This window comes from Sapajus apella, unplaced genomic scaffold (assembly GCF_009761245.1).
Source record: "Sapajus apella isolate SASKATOON/1434 unplaced genomic scaffold, GSC_monkey_1.0 scaffold6, whole genome shotgun sequence".
Taxonomy (NCBI): Eukaryota; Metazoa; Chordata; class Mammalia; order Primates; family Cebidae; genus Sapajus; species Sapajus apella.
Window position 1 is genome coordinate 55,435,765 of NW_022436946.1, and position 24,638 is coordinate 55,460,402.

The 24,638-nt window shown below is 35.2% G+C and overlaps 1 long non-coding RNA gene across 1 annotated transcript in view; it reads right to left on the reverse strand.

Annotated features, from left to right (window-relative positions):
- Positions 1-9,218: 9,218 nt before the first annotated feature.
- The window catches only part of LOC116549577, an 88,888-nt gene continuing 73,468 nt past the window's right edge, over positions 9,219-24,638 (reverse strand). The window contains exons 3-6 of the long non-coding RNA XR_004267945.1: positions 15,356-15,483; positions 10,794-10,883; positions 10,497-10,574; positions 9,219-9,969 (exon numbers count right to left, since the gene is read on the reverse strand). This is a non-coding gene — a long non-coding RNA (uncharacterized LOC116549577). The remainder of the gene's footprint in view (positions 9,970-10,496; positions 10,575-10,793; positions 10,884-15,355; positions 15,484-24,638) is intronic.

The window sequence follows — 24,638 nt, forward strand, 5'->3', positions numbered from 1 at the left end:
TTAATTTCATTTTCTTTGTTCAAGTGGCCTGTGTATACCTTACAAAATTGTATCAACAAATTGGGTTAGTAGCCTATTAGGCTAAGAAAAATAAAATTATCACTTCCTCATATTCTCTATTGTAGCGTGAGTGTGTCTCCCTAGGTGCCGGCTATCTTTAAATGATTATAAACTTTAATAGGAAAATTAGGAGAATGCAGAAGAGTACTGCTAATCTAAATTTTTCTTGAATTTTAAATAATTAGAAATCAGGGAAACAGGAAAGTACAACAATGTATAGATCCAAATATGATTGTTCAGGAATCCAGCAATGCTAGATTTTTAATTGTCGGTTTGCTCAGTGTCTCTGGACATTGGTACATTGTTTTTCTTTGAATGAATATGACATTTGCTAGAGTGACATTCCCATATGCTTTGTTCGTTTACAGATTCTTAAATGTGTTTTCCCAATAAGAATAAACACCTAATTCTGTTTAAAATATTTCATTTAAAAATGAAATATTTTTTAAAATTTTTCATAGAAATAGTAGTGCTCAGAGAAGAAGAATATACAGTCTTTATGATAGAGAAGAAAACAAACCAAAAAAATAGATATTTTGGATCAGCTGAGAGGGAAACAGAGAGGAACAGGAGCAGCAGGAATGTGCATGTGTTGGGTGTGGGTGTGTGTGTGCATATTTGTCTGTGCATTTTATTGCAATTGCTGGTATTCCCACCCGTTCCTCAGGAGGGAGAAAACAAAGGGAGCAGGTGAGAGGTTTGGGTGAGGAACTTTTCCAAGGAGTAAATGAAGAAAAACAGAGTTATGTGTAAGTTGGTAGGGAACTATTAAAAGAAAAATCAAACAGCTGTTAAAAACCAAACCAAACAAAACCCACAGGCTACCACTTCAAAGAAGCTTTGTCTTCCTATCTATAAGAATAGCAATTGATTTCTCTTTAAATTTTCAAAAACTATTAAAAGCATAAAACGTATTTCTTTTTTAAGATTTGGTTGATATGTTGGTTGTCCTGGATTTTTGTACTAGTACTTTGGTTAATAACAAATCAGCATTGTGTTTTTATAGCAGAGAGCTAAAGTAGGCGTTAGGACAGTTCCACAGGCCAGTGATAGACCTGTGACTAACAGGCGCGTTTATTACTTACTTGCTCCAACTTGAGGTAACTCGTCAAGAATATCTGGAACAGTTTGGCCTTCTGCTGGAGATGAAAAACAGGGCTCTCCAAAAGACTGCTTCTACAAATAAAGAAGACATTTCAGGCACATGCCAACAGATATAAATTGCTAGTAATTTACGTCAAATTTTAAAAATAGAGTTTTTGTGGTGGTGGTGGATTTTTGTTTTGGTTTTTGTTTGGATGGCTATGTTAATGAAATTGTTTGTTCTCATAGTTGGACATTGCTTATGCATATATTCTCTGTGCAGAGGTCAACAATTTTTTTCTCTATAGTGAGACTGATAAATGATTGATAGAATTTAGCTTTAGCTTTATTGGCCACATATGGCCTCTGTCACTGCTGCTTCTCCTCCCACTTCTTTTCCCTCATCTTCTCCTCTTCTTCCTCCATCTATTAGACTACTGTCACCCTTCAAAAATGTCAAAATTATTCATAGCTACTGTGCTGTGTCAATTCAAGCCATGAATCAGATTTGTGCAGTGGGTCATAGTTTGTCAAACCTTGCCTTGCAGTTCTATAAGCTGTGTCAGGAAGACCTTCTGACCACCGATGAGGATGAATAAACAATGCTGTGAGATCTTTGTTTTTAAAACCAGAAGTTATTGGTTCTGCCTAAAATGTCCAAATTATTCCTCCCATACAACAAAATAAGGAAGCATTAATTAAAACCAGAATGAGATACCACCTTACCCCAGAAAGCACAGACATTATTAAAAAGTCAAAATGCAATCAATACAGGCACGGATGTGCTGAAGAGGGAATGTTATACACTGCTGGTGGGAATGTAAATTAGTACAGCCTCTATGGAAAACAATAGGAAGATTTCTCAAAGAACTAAAAGTAGATCTACCATTCAACCCATCAGTCCCACTACTGAGTATCCACTCAAAGGAAAATTAGTCACTAAAAAAAAAAAAAAAACTGTATATGTGTGTGTGTGTTTGTGTGTGTGTGTGTATATATATGTTTATTGCAGTATAATTCACTATTGCAAAGATACGGAATCAACATAAGTGTGCATCAGCCATTGAGTGTATATTTGTATATATATATATACACACACACACACACACACAAATATGTATACCTATATATGTATATATATACTATGACATATATATAACATATATTTATATACACACACACCATGAAATACGGCTTATCCATAAAAAGTAATGAAATAATGTATTTAGCAGCAACTTGGATGGAACTGGAGGTCATTATTCTAAGTGAAATAAGTCAGAAACAAAAAGCCAAATACTATATGCTCTCATTTATAAGTGGCAACTAAGCTATGGGTACACAAAGGCACACAGAATGGTATAAAGAGCATTGAGCACTCAGACGGGAGGAGGGTGGAAGGGTAGTAAAGAATGAAAATCTACCTACTGGGTGCATTGTATACTATTCAGGTGACAGGTACACTAGGTACACTAAAATCCCAGACTTCACCACTATACAATTCATTCATATAATCAAAAACTACTTGTACCCCTAAAGCTACTGAAATAAAAAAAATTAAGAAAATATAAAGTAGGCTGAGTGTGTTGGCTCACACCTGCAATCCCAGCACTTTGGGAGGCTGAGGCAGGTGGCTTGCAAGGTCCAGAGATTGAGACCATCCTGACCCACATGGTGAAACGCCATCTCTACTAAAAATTAAAAAAATTAGCTAGGTGTGATGGAGTGTGCCTGTAGTCCCAGCTACTCTGGAAGCTGAGGCAAGATAATTGCCTGCATCTGGGAGGCCAAGGCCGAGGTTGCAGCCAAGATCACATTACTGCACTCCACCCTGGCGACAGATTGAGACTCCATCTCAAAAAAAAAAAAAAAAAAAAAAGACAGGGCCGGGCGCAGTGGCTCAAGCCTGTAATCCCAGCACTGTGGGAGGCCGAGGCAGGTAGATCATGAGGTCAAGAGATCGAGACCATCCTGGTCAACATGGTGAAACCCCGTCTCTACTAAAAATACAAAAAATTAGCTAGGCATGGTGGCGCGTGCCTGTAATCCCAGCGACTCAGGAGGCTGGGGCAGAAGAATTGCCTGAACCCGGGAGGTGGAGGTTGCGGTGAGCCGAGATCGCGCCACTGCACTCCAGCCTGGGTAACAAAAGCGAAACTCCGTCTCAAAAAAAAAAAAAAAAAAAAAAAAAGACAGAAAATATACATTAATTATAAAGTAATTCAGCACTGAGGAGCCACTTACTTCAGAACATAATATTAGGAGGACACTAACCATAGGGCCGTGGACCATTATTACAAGAAATGACCTTAAAGATCAGTCTATTAAACATTGATTTGTTTTTTGTTTTATAAGTTGTTTATTTTCCAGATGAGGAAACATGCTCTGAGAAAAAGTGTAACTATAGGTTGACTTTTCCTTCTATAATTCTTTCCTAAAATACCTGGTAGGCTTAAGAGCATCGATTTTAAATCAATGCTGATTATCATTGTCCAAGATTTCTAAAGTGTTTGCATCTCACTAAACTACTGACTCTGTAGATACCATTTCTAACAAGGTTAAAAATCGACAATGATGTGCAAAGTAAGTTCAAACTGCATGTTTACATAACAGATATTTAATTTAAACAGAAATTATAAGTTGTGTTTGAATTTAAATACCTGTTATTTTCCAAGGCCCATCTTGCAAAGGACTTTTACCTTGATCCTTACTCCATAAACGTCCTTAACCAGCAAACTGGTGATTTATTTTTTGTGAGACTTGGCCTTCTTTCTCAGTTATATTCCTTTATTTTTTTTTTCTTTTCACAGATTTCCTGAATGATCTTATCAATATCCATAAGTTTTACATCTAGTGTACCAAATCTCTACCTTTACAATTCTAGCCTTATCTTTTCCTCTCTTGATTCATATATGTAATTTCCTGTTAGGCACCATTTTCTGGGGCTACCACATGTGTCATATATGTAACATGCTCAAATTCTAACCAATTCTCATTTTTCACAAACCACCTTTATCTGTATTACAATATCAGTTTCATCCAATTCCCCAAACCTGAATATTGCGCATCCTGCTTAACTCATCTGGCCCCTCTTTATCCCCATGCCAAATGACTTATTGAATTTTGCTGATTCTATCTCTTTTGTATCTTTTATATCCATCTCGTTTCCATTTCCACCACTACTGAATTAGTGCAGGACCTCATTATCCTGGCTTATACTAGTTCAATAATCTCTCTGCCAGCAGACTTGACCCTCTCTAATCCATATGACACTGCAGCTGTAGTAATCCTTTAAAATGCAAATTTAATCATCTTATTTCTTTGTTTAAATCCTTCAAATGGCTTTTCATTTCCTATAGGTTAAAATCCAAATGCTTTTTTGTGGCATACAAGTCACTTTCATGATCTCACACCCAAACTCAGCTCTTGCCTCTGTACTCCACAGGAACCTCCAATCTTGATAACCCACATTGAATTTCGAGTTTTTGAACAGCCCAAATATAATTCCCCACATTATGCTTTCTCTACTTATAAGGTCTTTTACCTCATCATCCACATCTCAAATTTTCACCCATCTTTTGTATTTAGCCTAAGTGAAATACTATCTGTAGTAGTCTGTTTTCCAGAGAAACAGAACCAATAGGAGACAGAGTGAGAGAAGAGATTTAATGAGAATTGGCTCATTTGATTATAGAGGCTATGAATTCAAAATCTGCAGAGTAGCCTGGTGGTATGGGAGGGTGAAGGAGAGCCAATATGCCAGTCTGAAAGCCATTAACTAGGCAGAGTCAATGTTACAGATGACGAAATCCAAAGACAACCAGCTGAGGAATTCTCTCTTAATCCTGAGAATATCAGTCTTTTTGTTCTATTAAGGCCTTCAACTGACTGGAAGGGTCTCGTCCACAATATGTAGAGCAATTTGCTTTACTCATGTCCACTGATTTAAAGGTTAATATCATCTAAAAACACTCTCACAGAAACACCCAGAATAATGTTTGACCAACTATATCGGAACCCCATGGTGCATCCCAATTGACACATAACAATTATCATATTCTCTATGAAATAATTCTTCACTCCTTCAGAAAGAGTTAGTTTACTATTATGCCACAAACACATCTACTATCTATGCCTTTATTTCATTTATAATATTTTTTACACTTATTTATGTCAATCTCTCTTACCAGATATGAGATCAATGAGGAAAGAAATCACAGGTGACAAATATATGGCAAATTCAATGCTTGTTGATAAGTGAATCAATGAACAAAGCAAAATAAATATTTGAAAAATAGACACGAAAAGCAGTATATAAATATTTTAATATAACTAGGTTACTGTGTCCAATAGTAATGGTTACAAAAATAATAAAACTAAACATTGTAGAGCTCTCTTCCATTTTAAAAATATGTTATCTCATTTGATTCTCACATTAGTCATGCATACAAGTGGCTGGGGTTCCCCCCCGCCGCCACCTAATAAAAGTAGCAATTGAGGTTTAGAGAAGATATGGATTTGACCAATGTTGCAGAGTTAGCAATTGTCACTGCCAGGACTTCTGGACTCTATCTATTTAGCACTTTTCCCTGCAACAGCCAGATTTTAATAAAAGCCTGTTCTAGTTTCCTATTATGTGATTTTTTAAAGCTAAGTATCTTTTACTTAGTTATTAATTTTTAGACTCTCACTGTACATGATGAACTGATGTGCTGTTTCTTGGAGCAATATGTTGGAACATGCTACTGCTTGACTCATTTCCAATTTTCAATATCTGTAAAAAATGGAAGTAGTTCAAATAGCTGCAAATTAAAGCACAGTTTAAAACCACTGTATCATATCAAACCTATCTGTGCTTTGGTTTATAAGTGCAAGCTACTTGTGCATGGATAATCCATCACAGCTTAAAATTAGAAAAAGACTTGCAGCAGGTCACTGATTTTTCTGACAACATGACCTTCTAAATACTTCTTAAACTAAATAAATGTATTTTCCTCTGAATGTTTTCAAATCAAGATACTTTCAGTGGAGGCTCATTTCTGTATTCTGGAAAGCCCATTTGATTCTATGATTTAATTAAACTGGTATTTGCATTTATAAAACAGAAGTAACCGAGGGCAAGGGCATCTACTTATATATGTGTCCTAGTTCTATAATGGAGATGTGCACATCTGTCAAGGTTGTTGAAACTAAATCCGTGTGTCCTCTAATGTTGGATGGTATTCTGAACACTGCTTTAGTTTGCCTACAGAGCAGTGTCAGATTTCACAGATCCTCAAGGGATAAAAGGAATCTGTACTGAGATGTGGTAGTATTGAATTTGGCTAGTATTTCTCATCTCCCGTTTTAAAATCTGATTTTATTATGTTTATTTTCGGTAAACACTTATAAAGTCTAGGGATAACTATAAATGTAACTGTTCACACATACCCACCTAATATCAAATATCCAGCAAATATCAAATACTCAGCTATTTAAAAACATGTACATTACTAACAGAAGACTTGTTCTTCACAAAGATTTTTAGAATTATGTAAATACAGCATTTTTCTGAACTCAGTGTTCATGTTATTCCATTAAATCAATTTTCTTCTCTCTGCTTATGTGACTGGCATTCCAGATAATATTCCCCTGAGCATGCATTATTTGATACAAACGCCCCAAGATTTGTATCTCCCCTGTTCCCCATACTCACAATTTTAAGTTTTTGTGAAATTCCATTGAAGAAATAGTGGGTGATATTTTTATAAGGAATTGTGGGCTCCTTATAAGATGAGGGTAGTGATCATATTTCTTTTAGCCAGAATCACCATATTGTTAACTACGAATTGCATAGAAAGAAAGAATTCCTCTTTAGAGTATAAGATATGTGGCCTGGTCTGCCTGTGGTGGGGAAAGATTTAAAATTGTATGACTGTAGGGAGGAAGCTTTAGGCTTTTTATCGGGAGCTGTTCCAGGAAGTTGTGTGCAGCTGAGACAGGGAATATATTAGTGGGCTTCTCCTCACAGGGAGATGGTGTAAATATGAGAGTTTGGAAAGCAGAATGGGGGCTGGAGTGGGGAGACTGCCACAGCTGTGGGGAATTGCATACTTCTTTTTGCCTAATGAGAGGGATCTAGAAGAAGCATCTGGCAGCAGGGAGGGTCTATATTTTATTTTAGACAAGAATAGAAGATGAAAGGATATAGTAGATGGAATACAAGCACTATAGAAAAGCATTTAACACAGTGTCTGGTGAAATTGCACTTTAAAATACTTCTAGTACATGTAACTATCCAAACAGATGTGACACACGTGAGAAACTACACATAAAGGAAATAGCATCATAGCCAGATATGGTTGGCATCAAGGTACTTGGGAGGACTCTGAGCATTCTCTGTAAAGTTCCGTAGGGCCTGTATCACCCACTCCAGTGACTAGAAACGGGGACTGTAGGAGGTTTGTACATAATTCATGGATGATGTTGAGTGGGAAAGCAATATGTGCACATATAAATCCCACAACAGGACCTGAGGACCTAAGGGATATATACTTCAGAGTCCAGAGGTCATGAGAAGTAGGAATTGTAATTCTTCCTGTGTTCTTAGCAGTACCTGGTTCACTGTTGGAATCCAGCAATCACTTAGTCCAAAGCGTCAAAGTTCATACTGAATAAAAGGCTTATTTCTGTTACTCTATCTTGACAAAACAGCAAGAGCTAATAACAGCAACTGGAAACTTCTATTTCTTTAATATAAAGGGAAACTACAGTTAATATAAAAATAAAAATCATAGAAATATGTTATATATAAAATGAAATAGAAATTTATCATCACATTACAGAATAAAACTTTTCTGTTATATTGAAACTATTAGTATTTAAACTATTAGTGTGAAAATTATATTTTTATATTTAGTAACTACTTTTAATAAAGAAAAATAAAAACTGAAATGAAAGGAACAGAAATTATATTTTAAAGTCCTTTTACAGTGGTGATAATTTGAATTACAAATATAATTGTAACCTTAAATTATTCCAGGATATTTTTCTTATGAAGAGTAAGTGGTATAAGCTAATGCATGAGATAGGGTTTGATAAGATATTGTGATAGCTTCACAAAGCTAGGACAAAGGCCATATGGTAAAATCAATGTATATCTCAGTTTCTAAATCTTGTTATGTTTAAAAGCGGCTTTAAAAATCATTTGTCTTATAAAAAGACACATGTTCTCTTTAATGGAAAGCAGTATGCATCTCAGTACAATTTGTGACTTTAATCTGATTCCTAATAAGAAAAAAAAAAGCTATGTAAACATAAGGCCAATTATTGATGAGAGAAAGGACTAAATCTAACACAAATTCTCTTCTTTTTTGACCCTGGAAAAGAAAAGATGCAGAAGTGATCAAACTGCATGGAAAATGTTAGAAAGGCAGAACAAGGCTTTATCTCTAATTTACAGAAAGCTGTCATGGATGAGACTCGCACTCAACCGAAAGAGCAAAGCAATTGATGGATATTGGCCTAAAGCCCTGGAGCAGTGCATGCACTTTGAAAATATTTCAACTTTAATTTACAATATTCACGACGGTTGAAAGAGCCATCTACTCAAAACAGAGTGTAAACTACTAGTAGGAGAATTGGTCTTTAATGACAATTAAAGATTGGAGTCAAAATTTATAAAAAAAATTGTAAAGTTGTATATAGATATTGGATAAAGTATATTAAAAAGACAAATCTTTTTCAAGACCAAGAACTACATTTTCACAGTTATGTTTAACTTTTAAAGCAAACTGTTATAATGCCTCCTACCCCCAATAAATGATTCATTGTCCAATAAGTGTGTCTTTAGGAAACTTTGGTGTCTCAAACATTTCAGTATGCTCAGTGAAACACTGCTCTCAACATACCCAAAGTTAGTGATTTTAGTACTAAACTTACAATGTGAAACCTAAAAATCGGAACAAATGGAACCTGTCTACATAACATGTATTTAAATTTTAGCCATAGAATAGAATTTTGTAATAAACTACAGCAAATGAGCCTAAAATATATTTATTCTATCACCTTTTAAAAATGTGTTTACTATATCTAGCTCTTCTGTTTTTGTAGTTAACATTTCTTCATTCCATTATTTGTTGTTTATTCTGTCCTTTTGTTGTTTTATTGTTTCAATATCAGGATAGAGAGTAAGAAAAGTGAATAGGTTGACATGTGAAGTCCTGTGATTGCCTGATCCTAGCTTATTTGCTGCATATCACATGTTCTCTCTGGTGAGTGCCACGACTCCCACTCACTAGATTTTGCATCTGCCTGGATTATTTCCTCCCACTCTTTTAGACTTTGTTCCTAGGAAACCTCCGTGGGTCAGGAAAATTGCATATCCAAAAGTGCTCTGCATTGCCTTCTCCCAACAATGAGGTCACATCATTATATTCATTTTGTTTGCTTTTGGTTTCCAACTTAATATTTAGTAATTTATATGACCGTTCAGGATTTTGATAGTGTTTGGCAGGAGGAGGAGGAGAGTTGTTGATATAGAAAGAGATAGTGACTTTCCTGTGGCTGTTGCCTAGTCTGATTAGCTTCCTCAAGCCAGCCAGGAGGCAGGTTATTCCATGCATGGACATGGGTACAATGAGATTCTCTGTAATACTCCTCTGCCATACCAATGCCCATTCTGTGTGGGTGTCCTGAAATATCTATCTCTCCTAGTCTGCAACGTTCCATATCCCCTTTGCAAATGCTAAAGTAATTACCTTTTGAAGTAAATTTAATATTTAAGTATTATATTATTGTTGATTGATCCAGGTATTTATTGATGAGACATTAGCTGGAAAGACAGAGTATCTGGAAAGAGCAAAGCAAAATGAAAAATATTGTGTGGGAAGATTCTGCAAATTATGTGGTATAATCTACATTTCACTTGTCTTTTGGGACACAACAATGCATTATGAGAAAGTGAATATATTTAATATTACAGTTCATCAAATAGTAAATGATCATATTGCTGACACCATAAAATTTAAGCCTAGAATGTTAATTTAGGAAATAAAATCAATTTTATGTTACTAGTTTATTCTTAAACAAATCTATATATTGAATAAGAACTTAATGTGATTATTTTCTATTCATACAAAACATTTGAATTGCAATTGTCAATTGCTTTGGCAATAATCCTTATGATTCTCACAATGTCAAATTGTTTTGGAAACATGCTCATTGTAAGATAAAAAAAATTAGTAGACACAAAAGGACAAAACTGTCTGGAATTTTAAAGATTCATTGATTCATTCATTAATTCAATAACTGTTTACTGGTATTTACTACACATTCAATGTGCAAATTGCTAGAAATTCAAACACAAATTTATTTACCAGATCCTATCCCTGAGAATGCCCTTCGAAATGCTGCACTTCTCCAAAATACTCTTTCTTCAGATGCTTGAGCAAGATCTGGAAGAAACAGACATGTAAACAGAGAGTGAGATTGTGCAATGTGTATGATATTTAGTAGGAGTCTGCAAAGAACATTTATGGCACAAAGAGAAGAAATACATCAACTGTTTAAATAAACATATAAACTAAGGTAATTTTGTCATACTTTTAAATTTTCTGTATCTCCTACCATGGTTCTTCTTGATTCATTTTCTATGGAAATATTTAATTACTTACTGTTACTATGCAATAGTGAAGAAGGCCCTGTGCTCATGCAGTTTTCAGTTTAGCAGTGAAAATAAACTTTGACCAGGAGTTTCAAGGGTACTGCATGTTATAGAGGGGAAAAGGTGAGTCATTGGAACATAATAGATAGTCTTCATTTTGCTAGACTTCTAGAAATAAGAGGGGAACGAACAGTGACTTCACATAGTAACATGCCAGTTTCTTGAGCGCCATAACCCATATTTATAAGGCTACCTGTAATTTGCTGGAGAGAAAATGATCAACACGATTCACATTTTAATTATCTTTTAGGACAAGAGATTATATTATCAAGAACTAAATGTATTTACTGTTTAATTTTATTGATTACAATGTGTAATAACACATTTCTCTTGCTGATTATCTCTATTACCATAAATGCTATGACAACAAAAAACAAATGAACCAAAAAGTTAATGGACATGAGGGCATTCAGTTCTTTCCACATGTTCTCCAAAGCAATGAAGTGGTAAATAATTTGACATTACAACACGAGAAATCCACACATACTACTTAAATTTTCTGTAGCTATACTTGGGAATAAGTAGATCTACACATTTATTCAGGTCCCCATGATGCTATCACAATAATGTATTTTTGCAGCAAAGTACCGAATTGCTCAAATTTTATGTATTCATTAAACCAGCACTCTACATATAAACTTGGATACATGTATCTTCTGTTTGTTAAGTTATATTGCACATCACATGTTCTCTCTGTATCAGATTTTTTGTAGTTGTTGTTGCAGATAAATCTGCTTCCTTCGAGATCACCTGCTACTGTATGTTTGTTTATTCTTCCTTTAAGTTTCCCACATGAACCCTAGCTCAATGTCTGTTCTGTCATCAGTACTTAATATATTTTTGGTGGGTTAAGTGGAATGTAATGGGTTTAAGTAAAATGTCTATCAAATCAATCATACACTTCAAACACTTTTGAAGTAATAAATTTCAGAAAAGATGCCTGAATACTGAACAGAAGGTCCACAATTGTATAAACTTTCTAACCACGATTCTGATTATTTTTCTCTAGTACATGAAAAATCAAACTATCTAAATTATTAATTTTGGCTGCTTTTTCCAACCAACCTCTTAATTAGAACTAGTAGCTAATTGTTTGATTTGAGAATTTCTTTCCTCTAACTAATTTATGTTATACAGGGAACAACATCAGTGGAATGATTAAATACTGAAGAAACAAAAGACCTAGAGAGCACATAGATGAATTTTCAAGATTATCTTTCTAATTGCGGCCCAATTATAACAGACTGGGATGTTGCTATGTCAAAAAGAGACTTGTAACCCAGATATCTCAACACTAAATAGATATAAAGAACACACACTGTCCACAAAAAAAAAAATTTTGAATACAGGTTTCCAGCTTGCAGAAAATATCTTGGTCACCAACATTAGTCTATGGGCAATAGCTTTCCTAGAAGGAATAAGAATTCAATAACTCCAGACTAGAAGGGATACTAAATGTGATGAAGAGGTCATTGGGCAGAGATCAAAGGAGGTCTGCAGCTGTTCCATTCTGGTTGTCCTGGTGTGCTCTTTGATGTCTACATAACTGTTTGGGCTAAAATCGGAGCCCTGCAGAGAAAGAACCACTCCCATTTCTCCCACCTACTTTTGCCAGTCCCACCTGGGAGTGGAGAATTGGGTAAATACCCAGGCAAATTGGCTATTTAAACATTTAGAATTATAAGAACTTTCTTACTTTAGATGAGATGTATGGTAGATGATTAAAAGGAAAGTGTACGAGTTAATTTTTTATGAATCAGTCTTATGGAGAAATATTCTGCATACATATAGTCTACCCATTTAAAATGTACAGTTTAATGATATTTAGTATATGCACAGACATGTGCAACTATCATCACAAGCAATTTTAAACAATTTTTATCACCACCAAGAGAAACCCTGTTCCCTCTAGCCATTGCCCTTCAGCTTCTTTCCCCATCTTTTCCCCAGGCCTATTCAACCCCAATCTACTTTCTGTCTCCATAGATTTATCTATTCTGGACATTTTATACAAGTGGAATCACATAACATGTGGTATTTTGTAAGTGGCTTATTAGCAGAATGTTGAGTTTTTGTTTCTTTTTTCTAAGTTAATTTTTTTAAGTCCCTCCATACTGGTATATTTTTTATGAGTGGGAACCTCAGGCTTTCAGATATGAATCTGGTCATTCCTTCAAATTGCATGTGTAGCACCTTATAGCATCAAAATTTTCTGATCTCTGTATACCTTTATAAGTGTTTTTAGAAAGTGTGAGATTATTATTGAAAGAAATAAATATGTTAGCCACTAGCAACGCTACCTTTTATGATGTCATCTTTGTCTAACATTTTTATTAGCTTACTAACATCTTTATTTTAAGCCTATCAATTATTTCATTTAGACACATTTCTTTCAGTTATGTTCCCTGAAATATAAAAGGCTTAATTGTAACAGGAAAAAGTACCTACATGTGTGCAGAGATTTAGGCATAAATAAAAATCTCTGTCCTCACACACCAGTTGGGTGCACATTTCCTACATCTTTCACTATAGCAACAGTGCTGGCTGCTTCACTCAGGCCAAAGTGACACGAGTCTGGTGTCCACTGGCACATTTTCATAGCCAAAATGAAATTGAAAGTCATTATTGAATAACCTAAGAATTTCCTCTCCCACAATTCCTTTAACTACTTAGCTAATAGGTTTTCTGTCTGAAGCATCCCAATTAGTTACAACACTTCACACTTCAGCCTGGCTGAGGAGACTTGCCAGTACAATGATGTTAGTCTGTCCTCTGTGCATTCAAATATCTCCACATCGAGGAATGTGCTTTCTGAAGAATGACTATCCCAGGTACATTAGAACATACAAAAGACAATCCAAACAACTGCACTGCAAGTGGGTCTGTTTTATTTCAATTTAAAAGCCAGAGAGTCTCAGCAACAAGAAGCTAACCTGTTTCCTTAACTGGGAAATTTCACTTAGTCTCTGTGACACAAAAGAAAAATAATATTTAGAAAGTATCTCAATGGAAGCAATGAAGATCCCCAATATATATTATATAGGGAAAAGCTTACCCACATGACCAAGTTTGTAGTTTATTCTGAAACTTACCCTATATCTGCATTTATACTTTATAAGCAAAGTCTGGTTGACAGAATAGATAATGCACTAACCAATAGAAAACAAAAACAGTATTCGCTTTTGTATTGAAGACTCAATATTTTAAAAAACATTTTAAATATGTCTTTTTTCACCTTTTTTATAATTCAAGAGTACTTCATCTTCAATTATAAGTATCCATATGTGACATAATTTTTGGACAAACTCTTGTTTCTGAAATTTAAAAAAGAAGTTTGCTTCATTTCATATAATTTTGTTTTGCTTCATTTTCCTCAGTAAGAAAGCATGAAACCATAAGGTTAAACATTTCAGGTTTCTTAAAAGCTTTTAATGCCTCTATTTCCTTTCAAGGTCTCATTTTCATAGTCCATTTTAGGGATAGAGAAAATGATTATGATCATGGCAATTGTAAATGGAAAGAAACAGAAGGAAATAGAAGAAAAAAAAAGACTGTGTTAATACCTCGTAAGCAAAGTACAAGTCCCAGTTTACGTAAGTAGGATTTTTATGAAATATTCCTGCAATGCCAACCATGCCAGGCAAAAGTACCTAGAGGGTAGCCAGTAGAGGGTATATAGGGACCAGGGGCATATTTCTTTGCTAGGAGATCCACCATGAGTTATGCCTGTCACTTCTGTTACTGGTTTCAAGGGGAACCTTGGCACAGAGCTGGCCCTAGAGATGGTATTGTGGTGGCGACATAATAAACACCGTGGCTCGTAGGTTCAATAACTCAAGTGGGATCTAACTGGGTGACTATGCCCATGGCATTCTTTTTTCCTGACCAGTTAATCTGTCCCTGTAGGGTTGGAGGAGAAGGACATTGAGGATGAGTTCATGGAAAAAGTTCAGAGAGGCTTAAAGAGCAGCGGGGCCAAGCAGCACTGCAGCCCAGGGAGGAAAACTTCCCCAGCTGTCTGCTTGGACACCACACTCTAATTTTAAAGCAGAAAGATAAGCCTTGGCAAGTTATGTGCCTTCCCCAAATAAATTTATTTCAAAGTTCTAGCCTCATTTGTACAAAAAGAGACAAAAAACACTTATGTTCGTTATTCACTTCTATCTAATAAGGAGAAAAATTGACAAAACAAATATGGTTATTTTGATCCTCTCATACTCCCATGAATGAGTTTCTCCACATGTAATACAAATGCTCATTTTATATGGATCATGGCCATTGGTCTGTTTTACAAGTTACATGTTGTAGTAAAGTTGTAACCTTAGTTTCTAATTCTGTCCAAAGGCAACATGTTGTTTTGTTTGTTTCAATGAGATTCCTGAAAATGTTCAAACCATAAAACAAAATTTTTCTAGATGAATGGAAACTAGACCATAATGTTTTAGTGAAATGAAAATCACCACCCTATTTCCAATCACTTAAGTAGATTAGGTAACAAGTTAAAGAGCCTACCATTTTGTAGGACTGTTAACATCTGTTAACAAATCTTATTTTCACCTTTACTCTCATGCATCAATTTTGAACCTCTAAAAGCACAGGCCATGGTACTTGCTACAGTTGAGATGGTATAATTCTTTCATCTAGGTTAGCAATACAGACAGTATGTTAATCTCTGGGAAACTCATTCAGCAGAAATTAATTCAACAAAAATGTATTGAACACTTACGTGCTCAGCACTTTATGTTCCACACCGAACTCTGCCCTATTCCTCCCACATGCAACACTTTTAGTCTTCATTTCTTTGATCATAACAATCTCTCTGCCCACATTATTCTCCCCCCATTACTTAACTACTTGTATCTCTGTTAAAATTTTACCTATCCTTCAAGGCACGGTTCAAATGCTTCCTCCTCTGGAAATGATTTCCTATTCCTTTCAGTGAACAATGACTTCACCCTTTTTAATGTTCCATACAACCTTATTGGTACCCAGGAACAGTTATGTAATTTGTGGTTTCCATTACAAAATGAAGATGAAATGCCCCTTGTTCAAAATGTAGTAAGAATTTCCATCTCATGCCAGGTAGAATGGCAATCATTAAAAAGTCAGGAAACAACAGATGCTGGAGAGGATGTGGAGGAATAAAAACGTTTTTACACTGTTGTGGGAGTGTAAATTAATTCAGCCATTGTGGAAGACAGCGTGGTGATTCCTCAAGGATCCAGAACCAGAAATACCATTTCACCCAGCAATCCCATTACTGGGTATATACCCAAAGGATTATAAATCATTCTACTATAAAAACACATACACACGTATGTTTATTGATGCACTGTTCACAAAAGCAAAGACCTGGAACCAACCCAAATAACCATCAATGATAGACTGGATAAAGAAAATGTGGCACATATACAAATGGAGTACTAAGCAGCCATATAAAAGGATGAGTTCATGTCCTTTGCAGGGACATGGATGAAGCTGGAAACCATCATTCTCAGCAAACTAACACAGGAACAGAAAACCAAATACTGCATGTTCTCACTCATAAGTGGGAGTTGAACAATGAGAACACATGGACACAGGAAGGGGAACATCACAAACCAGGGCCTTATGGGGCATGGGGGTTAAGCTAGGGGAGGGATAGCATTAGGAGAAATACCTAATGTAGATGACAGGTTGATGGGTGCAGCAAACCACCATGGCACATGCATACCCATGTAACAAACCTGCAGCTTCTGCACATGTATTCCAGAACTTAAATAATAATAGGAAGAAGAATCTCCAGACAGCAACAGCAGGGCATTAAACCATATGTAGGCCCTTCTAAGCATAGGGCCCTGTGAAACTGCATACATCATATGCTCATGAAGCCAGCCCTGTCTACACCTCCTCAATATACTAATTGCTGTTAATCTTATTAATGCATGAGCTATTTTTACACATGGGTTGACTTTTCTCTTTGAATATAGTGTTGTCTCCTTGAGAACAGTGTCTGTATATATTCCGCAGTAGCAAAGACAGTCTTATAAAAATGTCAGAAATTCTAAACTCTTGCTACTAAGATATAGTCCATGTACTGATTTCACCTGGGAATTTATTAGAAATGTAAAATCTCAAACAGCACCCTAGACCAACTGAATCAAATCCACTTTTCACAAGATCTGCATGTAATCTATATACACATTCAAGTTTGCAAAGCACCATTAAACGATAAATGAATAGCCTCTAAAACAAAAGATACCATTAGGTGGGAAATTTGTCTGTTAGGGGAATTATGTATTATTCCATCAAACACTAATGGTGTTTGCTGCTTTTCTAGACAAGAGGGAAGTATCAGATTAAGACGTTTTATCCCTCTTTTCAATTTCAATTCAATCCTTCCCAATTTTTCTTTCGTTTGGGAAAAGGGTTACTTGTCTCACTGATAATGTATAGAAGAGCCATGTAGCTTGCTGGATCGATTTTACCAGAAAACACACCATATAAAAGATAAGTATGGAAATACAGATCTGTAAATTCCTCTCACTTGCTCTCTCTCTCTCCTCTATTTCTCTTTTCTCTGAACTCTGATTTGTGTATTGTTGCATATTGCTAGTGAATGGCCAAATAATTCTATCAGTGTAACATAAGTCAAAGAAGCAAAACTGGCATATGGATTAACATCACTCGGAAAACTCAAAAGCTGTCATAGCTATTATAATGTTCTGCCTTTAATTCTGTCATTGGTTCCTATTTGAACTTTCCACATTAAGACTGTTTCTGAGCAGCTAACAAAGTGGTTATCTGGCAAGGTGGATTATTTTGGAAAATTCTTGAAAAATTCCAATTCTCCATTTCAAATATATGGGAATGTGCAACTAGATTACTCTCTCATAATGGCAACCCTGTGATTTGAGATTTAAAGGAAAGATAAATAATTAGAAAATGGGATATATTATCAACTTCACCATATTAAAATTATACTAAATAATTTAAATTCACCAATTTAGGAAAAAGTCCAGTCAATAAAGAGGTATTGCAATAATGCCAATAAGGAATCATGATTTTATTTTTACTGCTGCTGCTTTCTTACTTGCTCCCAAGATGGTTTATTTTAACAAGTTTAGATCTTAGGGCTCTGAATTCCAAAAATATATAATCAAATTTAGATTCTCAGGTACATAATCAAAGTTTAGAAGCCTAATACACCTGGACTTTAAGACAATTCTCCAAACCATTAAAAATACTTAACTCTAAAAGCGAACATATGTAAGTGACCGTAGTTGAGCACTGAAGTCCTGTAGGAAAGCTTTTAGCAACTCTACCTAGATAGGCTTCAATTCTTCAGTCCTCGTTTTATTTATTTGTATTTACGGAAGTGAGGTTTCTTTGAAATTACTTGAGAATCTGTTTGTGTTTTAAAGGCAATAATTGCAGGTGATACAATGGTGAGTTCAGCTGTTCAAGCTCCAAAACACCACATAGAAAGGCATAGAGAAAGACTAACGATAAAACGGGAAAGGCCTGAAACACTATGTTGAGTTTGATTATCAGTTATAACTTTATTCAAGGCCTTCCTGGTGATAGTAGCTGATGGTAAATACAGAAGAAATTGAAGTAAGCTAAATTTCTCTTCTTGTTGCTAATTGGTGGTAGAAGGTGACAACGGTTTTAAAACAGAGCCTCTGATTCCATTTTATAATCACTGATCCTGATTCTACTCTTATGTATTAGTTACTTATTGCTGTGTAACAAACTACTCAAAAACTTAGCACTTAAAACACCATCCATTTATTACCTCACATGTTCAAGGATCGTGGTGTAGCTTCTCTAAGTGCCATGCCTCAAACTCTTTCATGAGTTTGCAGTCAACCTATAAACCAGAGCTGCAAGTTAACATGAAGACCTGGCTGGGGAATGATCTGATTCTAATCTTACTCATGTGAACCTCACCAGGGGACTGTTTCATGACATACAAGCAGTCTAAGACAGAGCAACAGCAGTCCTCCAAGGGAAGCCAGTATCTTTCTATAATCTAATCTCAGAAGTGACATAACACCAGTTCTGTAGTTTTCTATTTATTAGAAGTGAGTCACTAAATCCACACTCAAATGGAAAGGTTCCTCAAAGGCATAAATACCAGTGGATGGAATCACTGGAGGCCATCCTAAAAGCTGCTCATTATACCCTTCCACTTAAAAGAAAACATGTGTAAGAAAAACATAAGTAACTTCTTCTATTTTAATCTTCTGCCAACATTTTCTAATGCATTTGACTTAATCAGTCCAAAGAAATGTATCTGCAGTTCTCCCATCTAATTCAAGGAATATGACATGCTCTGTTTGACACATTTTTTGTTTCATGAATGAACTATACTCTTCACATTGTGAGAAATATGGAGAAAAGTTTAAAATGTGTTAATCGGAATTCTTTTATTTGCAAGTGATGATAACCCTATACATATAAATAAAAATAAAACAAATTGAATGCCTAAAAAGTACAGAGCTGTGTTTACCTTTAGGTATGGCAGGACGTAGGAATTCAGCCACTTTTACCCTCTCTCTCTCATTCCTTCTCTGTTTTCTGTGTTTTTTTTTTTTTCCATTTTGAATTCTTTCTCAAACAAATACTGTGTGAGTAGAGAGTCCTGACATTTCTAGATTCACATTTACAGCCAACATTTTTATTAGACAGCAAGTTATTTTTTTAATTTCAAAAATTCCAACTGACATCCTAGAATTGTCTTTATTATTGTCATTGCCTAAATTACATACTTATTTTAACTAAGGAAAGGGCATGTAAAGAATATGCAAAGGGCCAGGCCTGGGTAATATGTCTATCCTATAGGTTGAGACGTAGAAATAGTTTCACTCAAAGGACATGTACTGAGTGTTAACAAGAAATTAATCCTAAAAAAACTAGGTGATAAAAGTTATAAAACTGGTTCAGCAAAAACTATGCTATCTACTAGAAATATTTATTCAATGATTACAATATACCAGACAAATGTTGATATTAGGTACAATTCTACTACAGATTGAGTATTCCATTTTTGACATGATTTGGATCAGAAGTGTTTCAGATTGTAGATTTTTTTATATTGAAATATATATATATACACACACACACACACACATATATAATAATAAACCATATATATGTACATATATAAAATAATATATATAATAAATTATATATGTATGTATGTATATTTTGGGGATGGCACCCAGAAGGTAATTTTATGTAATATTTTTAATAATTTCATGCATGAAACAAAGTTTCTGTACATTGAACCATTAGAAAGCAAAGCTGTAACTATTTCATGTTCAATGTTCAAAAAATTTCATATTTGGAATATTTCCTATTTTAGATTTTTGGATTAGGAATGTTCAATCTGCACCCAATTGTGTAGGTATATTAGTTCATTCACATGCTGCTAATAAAGACATACCAAAGATTGGGTAATATATAAAGAAAAGAAATGTATTTCACACACAGTTCAGCATGGCTGGGGAAGACAAGAAACTTGCAATCATGGTGGAAGGGAGAACAAACATGTCCTTGTGAACATGGCCAAGGAGATGTGCAGAGTGAAGAGGGAGAAAAGCCCCTTATAAAACCATCAGCTCTCCTGAAAACACACTCACTATCACAAGAACAGCATGGAGGTAATCACTCCCCTGATTCAATTGCCTCCCACGGGGTTCCTCCCATGACACATGTGGATTATGGAAACTGCAATTCAAGATGAGATTTGGGTGGTGACACAGCTAAATCATATCAGTAGACTTTTTCAACTTATGGGACAGTGGTACTAAGACAGAGCTGTTAAAGTGGTAATGGGGTATGCTGAATCGCTTCACTTAGCTCTGAAGAGAAAACATCAGTAGAAATAAATATTTTACATTATAGATACTTCTATAACTTTGTATGGTTTTAAACAATCAGTTATATTAAAATAATTAAATCACTTATAGTCAAAAGAAATTATTTTTGAAGCAATATTTAAAGGTAAAAACCGATATGCTGCACTGTTGGCATCATAAAGGTATAAATTTCCCATCTCCTGTCTCTCTGGCTACATAGTCATAGAAAGAAGAAAGTCACTCCTTCAACACTCATTTGTCTTTTTCTCTCTTTAGTATCTTTTTTTCACAGGAACCACAATGAGGCCAGATTAAGCTTAAAAGTATTGCAATGGTCAAAGATTATAGTGATGCCAAATATTACAGTGATTTTTTTTTTTTACTCCAGAATGTGGTTCTGAGGTAAATCTTACAATTTACTGAATCCAGTTTTGTCAAGAATAATATATTAACTTATGTAAAAGATTAAAAGATCAAGTCTTTAAGCAGTATACTTCAGGACATTCACAATACTCACTAGAGTTCCCTAACACTTTGTTTGGGAAATAAAGATCTATCCTCAGCAAACTGACACAAGAACAGAAAATCAAACACAACATGTTCCCACTCATATATAGGTGTCGAACCGTGGACACAGGGAGGGGAGCATCACACACTGGGGTCTGCTGAAGGTCAATAGTGGAGGGACAGAAGCAGGTAGGTAGATTGGGGAGGGATAACATGGGGAGAAATGCCAGATACAGGTGACGGAGGGATGGAGGCAGCAAACCACATTGCCATGTATGTACCTATGCAACAATCCTGCATGTTCTGCTCATGCACCCCAGAACCAAAAGTGCAATAATATGTATATAGAAAGATCTAATGGAACACCAGATGAGTACTAAAAGCTACCAAAATAAACTTTTATTTTACTGGTTTTAACAAAAAAATAATTAAATTTTAGAAAAGTTGAGGGTCAGTTACACAATTCAGTTGTCCAGGGAATAGACAGATGTTCATTTTTATTTGTTTAAGAGTATAAACTATTCAATCACTGCAGTAGTTATAAATGATTTATGGAATGAGACACATTCTTGCTTAATGCACAAAGACTATCAACTCCTCTAGCAATTACAGAGATATGGTACTATTTTTAGTGGTACAGTTACACAGGAACTACATTATTATTATATGAAATATCATGAAATATAAACTAACTTCTCTCACAATGGAATTCTCATGAAGTTACATCTAGTAGAAAAGTAGTGAAAGAATAATTACATGTCTTGCAGCCTGTGTCTATACTTACAAAATAAAGTGGGATAACAGATTATAGGCATAATTTTAGTTTTAGCACTTGGCTTTGCAGGGACACTTAATGGACACTTGTTATGTAACCCGAGTGTCAGTCCAAGTCCACCATCCCCCTTCCAGGGTCACCTTTGTCTAATACATTTGAGCAAAATGGGTGTGTCTAATCTCTACTTCTCAACCACACATCTGCTAGTTGCTTCTTTACTCCCATCTCCCTCCTGGGCATGGCATTCATTTTCTACATTATCTGCACCTCCAGGTACAACCTGGATCATTTCATTCTCTAAAGCACCACCAATTTAAAGATGCATATGTAGAAAACATTGTGTGTGAATATAAGATGAGCATTACAGCCCAGGAAGATTCTTAAATAAACTGTAAGAAATTCTTTTTTCTAAGAATGAGATCATGGACATTGCAAGGACATGGTTGAAGCTGGAGGCCATTATCCTTAGCAAATTAACATAGGAACAGAAGACCAAATACCACATATTCTCACTTATCCATGAGAGCTAAATGATGAGTACATGGACACAGAGAAGGGAACGACATGCACTGGGGCCTATGGGAGGGTGGAGGGTGGAAGGAGGGAGAGGATCAGAAAAAATAACTAATGGGTACTAGGCTTAACACTTGGTTGATGAAATAATCTGTACAACAAATCCCCATGACACAAGTTTGCCTGTGTAACAGACTTGCACATCTACCCTGCAACTTAAAAGCTAAAAAAAGAAACTACATTCTTTTTTCTTAAATATTCTTCAGCAATTCTGCCATGGAATCTTCACACTTGTTTCTTAATCTCAGGATTCCACTTCAGGCCCAGATTGCAGACTTCTATTCCCCTGACCTCTTCTTCGGCTTTCTCAAGCATTGTCTCCACAAAACCCCAGGTTTCTGTTAGTGTGCTTGGGTATATGAAGTTATAATTTTGCCTAGTCCTAGTCCATGCGACCACAGACTCATTATTTTCCCTAGAATATATTTGGTTGCACAGATGCATGAAACTTGAACGTACACAGACAGAGGGAGAGATTGAGCAACACAAACACACACAAATTAGGTACAGACACAAGACATTCACATACAAATACACACAAATAACAAATTACAGAAAAGTATATAAAGGCATTATATAAATGTTATATATATTCACACATACATATTCAACATACAGATGACAAAATAAGACTGGAATAGAAGAGGGTGCTTTTTTTTGGTTTTAACCACTCATATAATATAAATGAAATGCTACCACTCATGAAGTGTAAAATATAATGGTTACTAAATAGAGATCAAAAGACATTTCAGCTGAACGTTACTTTACTTGAACTAAAATAAAATAATAGTATGAACATTCACATTCACACACACACACACACACACACACACACACACACACACTTTAGGTGAATACTGATTATGAATTCATTTCCATGATTGGGCATTTCTGTTATAAGCATGACAGAATTCATACAACTTAAGTAGCCATTGTCTTGTCCCTACTCCTTTTGATGACTTTGTATTGTAATTTTTATCCTGGCTTCTGAAAACTATTGTCATTCTGTGAGTAGACAGAGTACCCTTCAAGCAAGGGAGGTTTGTCAAATGTGGGCAGGAATAGGAATGAAGCTATCGTTTCTCGTCTTGGTTTGTGTAGAATCTTAGAAAATCCATCTAGTCTCCCTTTACCCATATAGTTTCCCATTATTCAAAGTGAGATAACTACATATTGTTTATAATTTCTCTCATTCAAAAATTCTAATTATGCTATGAAAATTTATAATTAGTCATATCTCACATTTATTATCACAAACTGATCATAATTTTGAAAACTTTATTCACAGAGAAAGCCCATCAGTAAATAGTTAATATGGACAATACCCTTCCTATGACAATTGTAAGTAGATCTGAAAGTCTCAATTCCCTTTGGTACTATTGAGGTATCAGAGTACTCATTAATATCTACATGGTCAGCATGACTTGTTAGCCCTGGAAGATCTACCCATTTTCCAAGTGAGGGGAATTCAGGCTGATTCAGGCATCCTATATAGAATTTTCTATATAGGATTTTAAAGTTGAAATAATATGCAAATGAAACCAGAATTGAGACTTGTTCAGTGAGCACAGTATGGCTAAAAGATATATGCCAGTTTACTAAGCCATTTTCTTAATCTTATACAACAAGTATAAGACTTCTCTCTATAAAATACATATACTTAAGTTGAATTGAGGCTATCTGGATGTGGCTCCTTGCTAAGGACTGGAGCAGGAAATTCAGCTCCAGGAATCAGCCTTCTTTTTTACCTTTTGCTCTTGAGCTAATTTCTTATACATCATAAGTGGTCCTAGTGAACCTCTTTGTTCAACTAGCCATTATATTGCATTGTATCTTTTCAAGTTACTTTATATTGTAGTGAGTTTCCTGATGCAAGTAGTTATTATGTTCCATTGTTATCATTATTAGACATAAGCAGATAATATTAAAGGCTCACTATATGCTAACACCATTCTAAATGATTTATGTGGATTAACAAATTGAGTTTTTATGAATTAATGAAGAAGGAATGTTATTTAAAGTTTCATATTACAGATGAGGAAACTGAGGCACGGGGTAGTAAAGTAACTTGCCTAAATTGATGCAGCCAAGAAGG